We start from the raw sequence: 12031 nt of genomic DNA, 5'->3' as shown, positions 1-12031 counted from the left end.
TTGTCCATAATTACCTTTCGACGCTACAAGCAATGCTTTGTGGGCAAGATGTTCCTACAAGCTTTCCACAGAAAGTGCTTAATTTTGCTAGGGTACTTTAAATCCCAAAGAGCTTGCATTTTGGTATTGTCTGAGCATCCTGGATTATTGTCCATCTCCTTAGCTTCCTTGAGCAACTTAGATGCAACTTTGTATGTGTTGTTGACTGTAAAAATATCATTTGGGGTTTCAGCCCACACCTGAGAGTCTCTCGGAGCCATGGGGCTTATGGGGATGCTTAGAATCACATCTACTTCATGTGGTAGAAAGGTGTTCTGAACTAGTTTCGTGTTCCATGCTCTACTCTCTTCATCCAGCAAACTTGATACCATTTCTCCTCCTCCGCTGATCAGGACTTTTGGGCTCATTACTTTATATGTTTCCGTAACTAGTATCCATCTGTCATTCTAGATATGCATATTCCTCCCATTATAAATCACCCACCTATATCCTTCCTTAATTACTTCCCTAGTTGCCATGATGCTCCTCCATATGTAGGATGGCTTTTTTCCCAATTGAGCTTCATAAAAGATGTCTTCACGAAAATACTTCGCTTTGAACACTTTGTGGACTAATGAGTCTGGGTTTTGTTGGATTCACCATCCCTATTTTGCCAGTAGAGCCATATTAAAAGCCTTTAAATCCTTTAACCCCATTCCACCTTCGATCTTCGGGGAGCAAAGCTTTTTCCAAGAAACCCAGGCAAGTTTTCTTTCATTTGTTTTCTGCCCTCACCAAAAACTTCCCATCATAGAGTTCAAATTCGAGCACAGAGAGTCTGGGAGCTTGAAGTAGCTCATTGTGTACATGGAGGTAGCTTGAGCCACCGCCTTTATTAATATTTCTCTGCCTACATTGGTCAAAAGCTTGCCTTTCCAGCCAACAATTTTTTGGCCCATCTAGTTCTTGATGCAGTTGAAAGCTTTCCTTTTACTCTAGCCCACCAAAGGGGATAAGCCTAGATACTTCTCATGTTGTTGAACAATCTGAGCCCCAAACGTTTCCTTAACAAACTCTTGGATATCCCATCTCATATTTTTGCTGAAGAAGAGGGAAGTTTTCTCCTTATTCAACTTCTACCTTGATTCCTTCTCATATTCTGCCAACACCTTAGCAACTTATTCGTAATCCCCAAATGATGTTTGGCAAAAAATAATGTTGTCTTCTGCAAAGAAGAGGTGGGATATTCTGGGTGCCCCTCTTCTAACCGACATGCCCATGATACTATAATCCCTTTCTTTCCTCCTTAACATTTCTAATAACCCATCTGCACACAGGAGGAACATGTATGGGGAGATTGGGTCCCCTTGGCGGAGGCCTTTAGAGGGAGTAATAGCACCCCTTGGTTCCCTATTGATTAACACTGAGTAGGTCACAGCAGAAACACACATCATCACCAGAGATATCCATCTCTATTGGAAACCTATTTTTCACATCATTGCCTCCAACTAGTGCCATTTAACTCGATCATACACCTTGCTCATGTCGAGTTTAATGGCCATTAGCCTTTCCTTCCCTTCCCTCCTTTGATCTTTGGAGTGCATCATTTCAAACGCGACAAGTACATTGTCTGTTATATGCCTTCCAAGAACAAATGTGCTTTGCGATTTGTTGATCACTTCTAGTAGAATCTTCTTAAGTTTGTTTGCCAGCACCTTGCATTTGATCTTGCATATCATATTACATAAGTTGATCGGGTGATACTCAATAATTTTTTGGGGGGTTTTTTGTTTTGGGGTTCAAACAAATGTAGGTGTCATTAGCTCAGCTAGGCATGATGCTTGAGTTGAAAGCCTGCAACACACAGTTTAACACACATGGCCCAACAATATCCTCGTATTATTGGTGAAATATAGGAGACATACTGCTCGGACTCAATGATTTTGTAGGGTGCATCTGTTTGAAAGCCCTCTAGACCTCTTCAGGCATGAACTCTTTCAGCAACTCATTGTTCATCTCTTGAGAAATTCTTTCTTCAATAGCCCTTAAACTTTCATCAAAGCTAGTTGGACAATCTGAGCTATAGATGGACTTGAAATGATCCCAAATTATTGCTTCTGTTTCCCCATCCTCTTCATGCCACACTCCCATCGAATCCATAAGGCCTTCAATATTGTTTTTTCTCCATCTCTGGCTATCTACTGCATGGAAAAACTTCGTGTTTCTGTCCCCATTCTTTAACCATTCCACCCTCGACCTTTGCTTCCACATCACCTTCTCTGATAAGCACTTTATTAATTTCTTTCCTCAATGTACTTATTTCTTCCTTCGATTCATTAAGAGAATTGAGAGCTTCCAGTTGTTGAAGGCGGTTTTGCTTTCACTTTAGAGTCTTGTTTACATTGCCAAATACGGTTTGATTCCACCGCATTAGCTCTTGTTGGCACCTTATCAATTTGTCTTGGATAGGGAGGTCTGAGTCTTCTCTGTAAGGATCCTATTCGATTACTTCTTCACACTCTGCCTCTCTTGTCCACATCGCTTCGAAGAAGAACCACTTTCTTTTCCTTTAGGGTCTGCTCCTCTTCGGGGTAAGGGCCAAGAAATAATGGTCTGATGCTATAATAGATACGTGGTGGACCATTGCTTCTAGATTCCTTCCAGCTTTCATTGGCCACCATCTTGTCAAGCCTAACAAGAGTATGTTAGTCCCCAAATTTTCCATTTCACCGTGTATATCTTTGCCCTACAAAACCCAAAATCAATAAGTTCACATCCGCTTTGTGTCTCCCTAAACACCTTCATCTGCTTGGCATCCCTATCTCTCCAACCTAATTTTTCATTAGGGTGGACAATCTCATTAAAGTCCCTAAAAGCCACCCACAACATCTTGGCTTGGGTGTGGAGAGCTTTCAATAAATCCCATGAACTGTGCCGCATGCTCACATCAGGGTGCCCATAGAACCCTGCAGCTTTCCACAGGCTCTCATCGTCTTCCTTGAGCACCACCGCATCTATATAAGAGTTGGAGCAACTCTTAAATATTACCTATGTGTCTTCCATCCATAACATGGTTAACTGCCACTCCTGCCATCACTCGGAACTACAATCCCTTACATGAGCTCTAAGTTTTGTTAGAGCCCCTTCATTCGACTAGTTTATGCCTTGGTTTTCGCCAGGAAAACCAAGGTGGGGTTTTTTAATTTCACCTCCTCTATGAGTAATCGAACTGCCGGAGACGACCCAAATCCCCAACAATTCCTTACTTACACACTCATTGGGCTCGGTGGTGTTGCATAAGTTAAAGAAGAGTTGACTCGTACAAATCCTTCTCTCTTCTTGTTATTTGGGCTTGATTCTTTTGTTGGGCTTGTTTGCTTGGTCTGTCTCGCCAGTCTCTTCCAATGCCTACTTTTTGGGCCCAACTCCTTCAAAACCCAGCAATGAGAGACCGCAAAAGTTAGGGGCCTCTCAAGAAAAGATTTAGGTGCTTGTAAGGACACTTCTCTTTTGGGGTGGTAGTGTGGAGTTGCTACTTATTTTTTATACAAAAAAATATGAAAAAACTAAATACAAAATACATATTCAGAATACTTTGAATGTTATTGATGGAATAAAGAAAAGTACAATTTTGGTAAATTAAACCTTACAAGACTTTGGGTCCTAGTTACAATCTATGCAAAAGAACACATAGCTTTGGTCCTAGTTACAATCTACCAAAATTAAAAAGAAAAAACAATAATATGCCTATCTAAAAATCCAAAGCTTGGGGGTTAGGTTACAAAATGGAAAGGTGTTGGACACCCATTCCGCCAAGATAGAGTTTGGTCTTTTAGACTCTAATGATCTCTATACCCTTTTTGCATGATGTTGAATGATATGTTGAACTCACATGAAAAACACTTGACAAAAATTGATCTAAATAAATTTGCCTCATGAATATGTCCTCTTTTAAAAAGAAAAATTCAGATCTATTTTAAGGGTAAAAAAAAACTTAGTTTGCAAAAAAAATCAGATCTAATTTATGGAAGGGCAAAAAGAAAGAATTTATCCAGAAGAACCAAATTTGTTTTGTGTAAAGTAAAAAAAAAAAGTGATTTTATCAAGAAAAATCAGATTTGTTGTTTGTAAAAGAAAAAGAGTGAGATTTTGTTTTTAAAAAAATCAGATCTGTTTTTAGAAATTAAAAAAAAAAAGACTTTTTGAAAGAGGATCCATATTCATGAGATAAATTTATTATGCATGCATTACATAAAAAAGAAAAATCAACCTAACTTTCAATCCTTTCTTTTAAATTTCAAAATCTGCAATTTTGTAACAGTAAGGTTGAATTTATTCAACCATATGTTGGCTTTATTCTGTGCCAAATTTTCTTGTAATTTTAGCAATTAGATACCCTGTATTTAGGTGGGATTAATGTAAGAGTTGTGTGTGAGAGAGTGTGAAGAAATTTAAGTGTGTGTGCATTTAGGGGATTCTCGTGAATGGATCTCGCGAGTGACTCGCGACTGGCAAATCGCTAAAATGCCACACGTGTGAAGCATGCAGGAAGCTGAAGGGTCACGACAGCTAGTGCACTACAGGACAAAAAGTACTGTCTGGCCTAGCAGTTATCTTGAGACTCGTTCCAGTTGATATAGTGAGTCGCTAGAATGTCCTTTTTTGTAGAAAAATAATTTTTCACATTCCTCACGTACCCTACTATAAATACCCTTATACCCACAAAATGTAGAGAGCTTTTAGAGAGAATTTTGAGAGAGAAACCCTAGAGAAAACCAAGATTGACTCATCCACAATCTTAGACTTTTGATTCGTCAAATTCCTCTACTCTCACCCACTCCATTGACATACCCTTGAGAGGTTCATTAGCCAAATCCTTATCTCACCATACCCATATCTGTGAGGAGGTTATTTAGTGTTTAGGAAGTAGTTCAGAGATGACCAATACACTTGGTTGATGCAATGGGCTTATTGCGAAATCTGGAAAGCGTGATAAGACATGGTTAAGCTTAACCAGTTGGTAGCAGGAGCTTAGAGGGCTCAAATACATTGGGTAGACTAGGCTTGGAGGGTCTTTTGTTATTCGTGTACTCCAACTTTATTCTCTAGTGGATCATTTTACTGCTTAGAGGGCGGCAGAGAGGTTTTTCGCCGAGTTCTTCGGTTTCCTCTTTGATAACACGTGCTAGTGTTATCTTTGTGTTTGCATCTCTTTAACCCTTACTCTTACTTTTTAATTGTTGTTGTGTTGTGATTAATTATGGTGTAGAGTTTTTTGTTTGTTTGGGTTTTTGCTTGTATCTATTATTCCGCAAAGCTATTGTTTGGGTATAAGCTTGTGTTGGTTTAATTTGAAATTGGGGGTCTAAACATTCATTAGTGTTTTACACACTATTTGAGCTTTCAGTAATAAGAAAAACTTGTTTTGAAAAAAAAAATCAGATCTATATTTAATGAAAATAAAAATTAGTTTTAAGTTGTGACTTTAAAAAAAAAAAATCAGACCTGAAAAATACAAATCAATTTTGAATTTAAAGAAAATCAGATCTGAAAAATTCAGAAGGATTCGCGGCTCCCTTCGCGACTTGTTCGCGAGTGGCCTTCCTAGTCGCGAAAAACACTTTGACAAATTTTGTTAAGGGTTTTTGGCGACTCATCTTGGCGACTTGCTCACGAGTCATTCCAGTTGCGAAAATCGTGTGATTTGCACAAATAGGGTTAAATTTAAGACAGTTTCAAAAACTTTTCAGTTTTCCCTCGCATCACGTGCACCCTCATTGTCTTGTCCGCCTCTTCCTCTCCCAAAACCTCCATTTTCACTCATAAAACCTCCATTTTCTTCATCAATCCTTCATCAATCTTTAAGAAAAGGTAGGGTTTCTTTAATTTTCAAAGTATTTCAAGTTTCTAGCCCTAGATTTCTTGGATTTTGTGTTTATGTTGAGACATGAAAGTATGGTTGTTGAATATGGTTTTGTTGATGTTTTGTTGAGTTTGATTTATGGTTTTTGTTGGTTTTGTTAGTATAATGCTTACTTTACATGTTTGTTCTTCATTTTTGTGCATTGTACTATGTTATGTGTTGTGTTGTGCATACCATGTTTAGGTTAAAATGTCTATTAGATGTTTATGTGTGTCTCTTTTGATTCCATGGAATACAAAGATTGTGGGGATAATCATGTTTCTTTGATTTTGAAACACCAAATGATTATGTGTTTTTACACTTTGCCTTAATTTGCACACTTTTGCATATGATGCGCGCGCACACACACACACACACAATTTGACATGTTTTAGTGCTTAATGCCATGATTCTATCATGTTTTGATGATGTATGTCTTCACATGTCATTTTCTTTTGACTTACTCTTCAAATTCCAGTTTTTAGGGTTTTAATTCAAAATTTTTGTTTTGGCACTAACTTGTCACTAATCAAGTTTGTTATCATACTTCGTGCTCTATTTTGTAGTATTGGCTGCTTTGTTTTACAGATGGCTCCAAAGAAAACCACTGCTCAACGTGGTGACAAGAGGAAATGCATGGATGATACCCGGTTTCGCTCCACCCAACATTTTGAGCGATATAAGCTGCACTTTGTGAAAGCTCCAATAATTCAAGAGCAGTTTGTGGATCTTGTTGATCTTAATGACTACTTCATCCTAAGTTGTTTTGCGAATAGAGGTTGGGAAAAGCTTCGTAGTGATCTTCTTGTGGTTTGTGAACCATTGATTCGGGAATTCTACACCAATACCATCCTACGAGACAATTACCTAGATTGTTGTGTTAGAGGCCATGAATTCACCATAGAAGTGGAGACATTGACAGTGTTCTTGCACATGAAGACATAGAGCATGACTTCACACCTTTCATGGACATAATGCTTTCCATAGAGACGGTTCAATCCCGTATTGGTGGAGTTAGAGAAGGAAAATGTCTCAACAGAAGCACATTCCCTTCGAACTTGAGATGCCTTGCCTACATCATGATGGCCAACTTGTATCTAGTAAGGAAGTTGACTACCATAAAAAATGCTAGAGCCATCTTCCTCATGAAACTTTGGGAGAATATCTACATTGACATTGGTGTTTATGCATTCTCCATCATTGCAGATGCAACAAGGACAACCTTAAGGCCTAAGCTTATCCTTCCTAGTCTAATCATGAGGATCCTTCATGAAAAATGTGTGGAGAATCCAAAAAATGTTAGTCTCATGTCTACACCTCCTGCTATCAATGCTCTAACAATCACAAGGAGCAAAGTTTGTCTTTTGGGCGATGAGGAGGAGGTTGATCCTGCACAAGAACAGCCTATGGACATTGATATTGAAACAGAAGGAAAACCATCATCTTCTTCACCAAGACGTGGTGGTAGAAGCAGCAGAGCCTCATCTTCAGCAATGCCTCCAGATGCTTTTCAGATCATTCTTGAGAGGATTAACGGCTTGAGAGAAATCCAAACTAAGCACTCCAACAGGCTAACCACCATTCAAGACAAAATCAACTTGCTCACATCCAAGTTTGATAGCTTTAAGAACCAGCCTTAGCCCTTTAGCCATTCCAATAAAAAATAGGGAGTAGTATATGGAGTAGCTCTTGAGGGGGAGCCTTACCTTGAGGGGGAGAACTTTTAATAGTTTTATAGCTTTTAAATTTTTTTTGGCTATTATAGTTTTCATAGCACTTACTCTAGTACTCTATGGTTTTAGTACTTTGCTTTTTAAAATACTTGGATATTGTGTGTTATGGATGCTTGAATGTGTTAGCTATATATACTATGTTTTATTTTGTACCTTTGCTTTTGTAGCTTAGTACTTTTAGTTAATGTTATGCATTTTCTTTAGTACTCCACTCTTGTGCCGTTATTGGATCTTGTATCCTGATGCAATTGCTTTAGTAGTATTGCATCAGTTGTGTGTTGGACATGCAAATGATACTTTGCATTGAGCTTATTAGCTTGCATGTTCGGATGTTCATTCCTCATGTGAATGTTCATTGTGGTCACTATGTATAGTGATTGTTCTTGTATGATCAAGCTATGCTTCATTGTTACTTTCATACTTGCTTGATCGCATTGTGCTTGCTCCATATGCATTCCAAGATTTCTACTTACAATAAACCTTTATATTGTTTTCAGGAAAACTTGTTTGTATGGTTCAAGAGCTTCTTAGAATCTAGAGTTAGGTGTGATTGAGTTTTGGTAACTGCTCTCAACTCACATTTTAAGTCTAGAGTCTGTTTTAAGGTTTTGTTATAAAATAGCCAAAGGGGGAGATTATAAGGTTGAATTTATTCAACCATGTGTTGGCTTTATTCCGTGCCAAATTTGCTTGTAATTTCAGCAATTAGATACCCTGTATTTAGGTGGGATTAATGTAAAGGTTGTGTGTGAGAGAGTGTGAAGAAATTCAAGTGTGTGTGCATTTAGGGGATTCTCGCGACTGGATCTCACGAGTGATCGCGATTGGCAACTTGCCAAAATTCCACACGTGTAAAGCATGCAGGAAGCTGAAGGGTCACGACAGTTGGAGCACTACAGGACAAAAAGTACAGTTTGGCTTGGCAATTATCTCGCGACATAAACTTGTGACTTGTTCCAGTCGTGAGAGTGAGTCGCAAGAATGTCCTGTTTTGCAGAAAAAATGACTTTTCACATTCCTCATGTACCCTACTATAAATATCCTTATACCCACAAAATGTAGAGAGCTTTAAGAGAGAATTTTGGGAGAGAAACCCTAGAGAAAACAAAGATTGACTCATCCACAATCTTAGACTTTTGATTCTCCAAATTTCTCTACTCTTACCCTCTCCATTGACATACCCTTGAGAGGTTCATTAGCCAAATCCTTATCTCACCAAACTCATATCTGTGAGGAGATTATTTGGTGTTTGGGAAGCAATTCAGCGATGACCAATAAACTTGGTTGATGCAATGGCTTATTGCAGGATCCGAAAAGCTTGAGAAGACACGGTTAGACTTAACCAATTGGTAGCAGGAGCTTGGAGGGCTCAATTACATTGGGTAGACTAGACTTGGAGGGTCTTTTGTTATTCGTGTACTCTAACTTTATTCTCTAGTGGATCATTTTACCGCTTAGAGGGCAGCGGAGAGGTCTTTCGCCAAATTCTTCAGTTTCCTCTTCGATAACACGTGCCAGTGTTATCTTTGTGTTTGTATCTCTCTAACCCTTACTCTTACTTTTTAATTGCTGCTGTGTTGTGATTAATTATGGTGTAGAGTTGTTTATTTGTTTGGGTTTTTGCTTGTACCTATTATTCCACACATCTATTGTTTGGGTATAAGCTTATGTTGGTTTAATTTGAAATTGGGGGTCTAAACATTCATTAGTATTTTACACACTATTTAAGCTTTCAATAATAAGGAAAACTTGTTTTGAAAAAAAGAAAAATAGATTTGTATTTAATGAAAATACAGATCAGTTTTGAGTTGTGACTTTTAAAAAAAAATCAGATTTGAAAAATACAAATCAATTTTGAATTTAAAGAAAATCAGATCTGAAAAATTTAGATTAGTTTTTGAGTTTAAAGAATTCTTTGATAGTCAGTAGCAGATTTTGAAATTTAAGAAAGAGAATCACAATAAACAATCATCTAAGAACATGTTAAAGAAAAATTCAAGCAGAACATGGTAATTATATATCAAGAACAAAAAATAATAAAACATGCTACACGTATTCATGCATCAAACAATAACAAAAAAAATCAATGAAAGAAGAAAGGAAAGAAGAAATAGACTACCTCTTGCATGAGTGTGCTCTTCTAATGAAAGAATATTTTAGAATTCAAAGAAGTTTGTTCACCTCTTTGAAGCCAAAAATATTTTACTTACAAAGAAGAAGTTCCTAAAGCAAAAGCCTTCAAAACGTCTATGAGAGACCGGGGAAATTTTGGTGCTCTCAAAAAAGAGATTTGGGTGCTTTTTCAAGACACCTCTCTTTTTGGGTAAGTGGTGTGGAATCGCCACTTATTTTTTATCCAAAAAAAAGAAAAAGAAAAAAGAAATACAAATTTACATGATCAAAATGCTTCATTGTCATTAATTGAATAAAAATAAATACAAACTTGATAGATTGAATATTACAAGGCTTTGATTCCTAGTTACAATCTACCAAAAAATTCATGGCATTTTGTCCTAGTTACAATCTACCCCAAAAATAAAAAGAAAGACAAAGCATAGGTCTACCTATCCAAAAGAAACTATGTTCGAAGGCTAGGTTACGGAATGCAAAGGTGTTAGACACCCATTCCGCCTAGACAAGTCTGGTCTTCTAAACTCTCATGACCAATATATCCTTTATGCATGACATGAATGATATGTTGCATACATGAGACACTTAACTGAACTAAGTCACTTAAATCTATTTATGAATGTACCCTCTTCTTGATGAGGACACAATTTACTGTTTAATTATTGTAATTTATTATTTTTGGTATTTTTATGTAAAAACGTTATTTTAGGTTTAGGTGATTTAATTCCTTGTTTTTAGGTGCATTTAATGCTTTTTAGGTCAAATTTGATTCCAGATATGGTAAGGTATCAATTAGGAGTTATTTTAGAATATATTTTCTTGTCTGTCAAGTTTTATGGAGCCCTTAAATAGGCCTTATGCTTGTAAACGTTTTTCAGAGAATATTATGGAATAAAAATCAGAAAAGGTGAGGCTTTGCTCTCTTTTGGTTCTTCAAGAACTGTGAACTTATCAAGGATTCTTCCTTGTGGCGTTCAAACTTTATACCTTTGGTTCGTGATTCTTTATAATCATTGGGTCAAGGTGAACTTATACCTTTGGTTCGCGTTTCGATTATAAACGTTGGGTCAGGGTTTCTGTCATAAATCTGAATTTTAGCTTTCTTGGGCAAGTATTCCAATATTTTTGTTGGGTCTCAAAGCGTGTCGATTGAGGTTCGCATCATTTGGTATTAAATATTCCAATATTGTTTGTTGGGTCTCAAAGCGTGTCGATTGAGGTTCGCATCACTTCTTTTTTTTAAAAAAAATTCAGATCTGTTTTTGTGAATAAAAAAAACCAATTTGATTCATAAAAAAATGAGATCCATTTTGGTATATGTAAAAAATTAGTTTTGGTGAAGAAAAAAAAAATCAGATTTGTTTTATTATTTAAAACAAGGTTTTTTGCAAAAAAAAAAAAAAAAATTAGATCTATTTTGGAACTGTAGACACTCGATTTTGCACCTATGATTTAATCAAGGAAGATGACTGGAATGACCATTCATGTATCCCAAAATTCATGATTTCATTTCATGCATTAATTTGTTCATTATATATCATAAAAATGATCTTGAGGTTCTAACGGTCGTAGCGGTATGCCCGGTTTTCAAATCGGATTGTCGAATCAAAGATATTGCATGATCAAGTTTGCACGGTTAACATACATTGTGTCTAGGTAGGGTCAACCACGCATGATTAATTTAAATTAATTCTGATTGGTTAAATAATTAAATTTAATTAAATAATTTTGTGATTGGTCATTAGATAATGTCAAAAATAGGCTTGCTTGCATGGGAATAAAGGGGATGATTGGATAATAATAAAATTGTAGATAATATAGACTTTATCAAGATTTTTTAGAGTATTTATCTACAAGATAATTGTTGCTGAAAAGACATGAATAATCTAGAAAAGAGTTTTATTTTTAGAATATGGATTAAAAACGCATCCAAGTGCAAGTCCTGACTTAAAAAATCTCATAAAAGGAGTCCAAAACGGACTGAAACTCAAAAGCGAGCCTAGCTCGAGGGCATTTGGATTGAGTTAAAATAGATCCATTTTGATTTTTCAGAGATAAGAATGCGTCCCAACTCATGTTTTCTTCGTCTAGCTAATTTTTCGAGTCTCCCAGCCTCTATAAATAGAGACTGGATTTCAAAATTCAACACACATTTTTTTTGGGGGAGAGGCACTTTTTCACGCTCTCTGAGTTCCCCTCTTTCTGACTCTCCTTTCTGTTAATTCTATTAACCAGGGTCTAAATTTCCAAACAAGGTAAAGAGACTCTTTGTAAATATATCAGCCAA

This window comes from Castanea sativa, chromosome 9, assembly GCF_040712315.1.
Source record: "Castanea sativa cultivar Marrone di Chiusa Pesio chromosome 9, ASM4071231v1".
In the NCBI taxonomy this organism is placed as follows: Eukaryota; Viridiplantae; Streptophyta; class Magnoliopsida; order Fagales; family Fagaceae; genus Castanea; species Castanea sativa.
Note: the sequence above shows the minus strand (reverse complement) of the source record.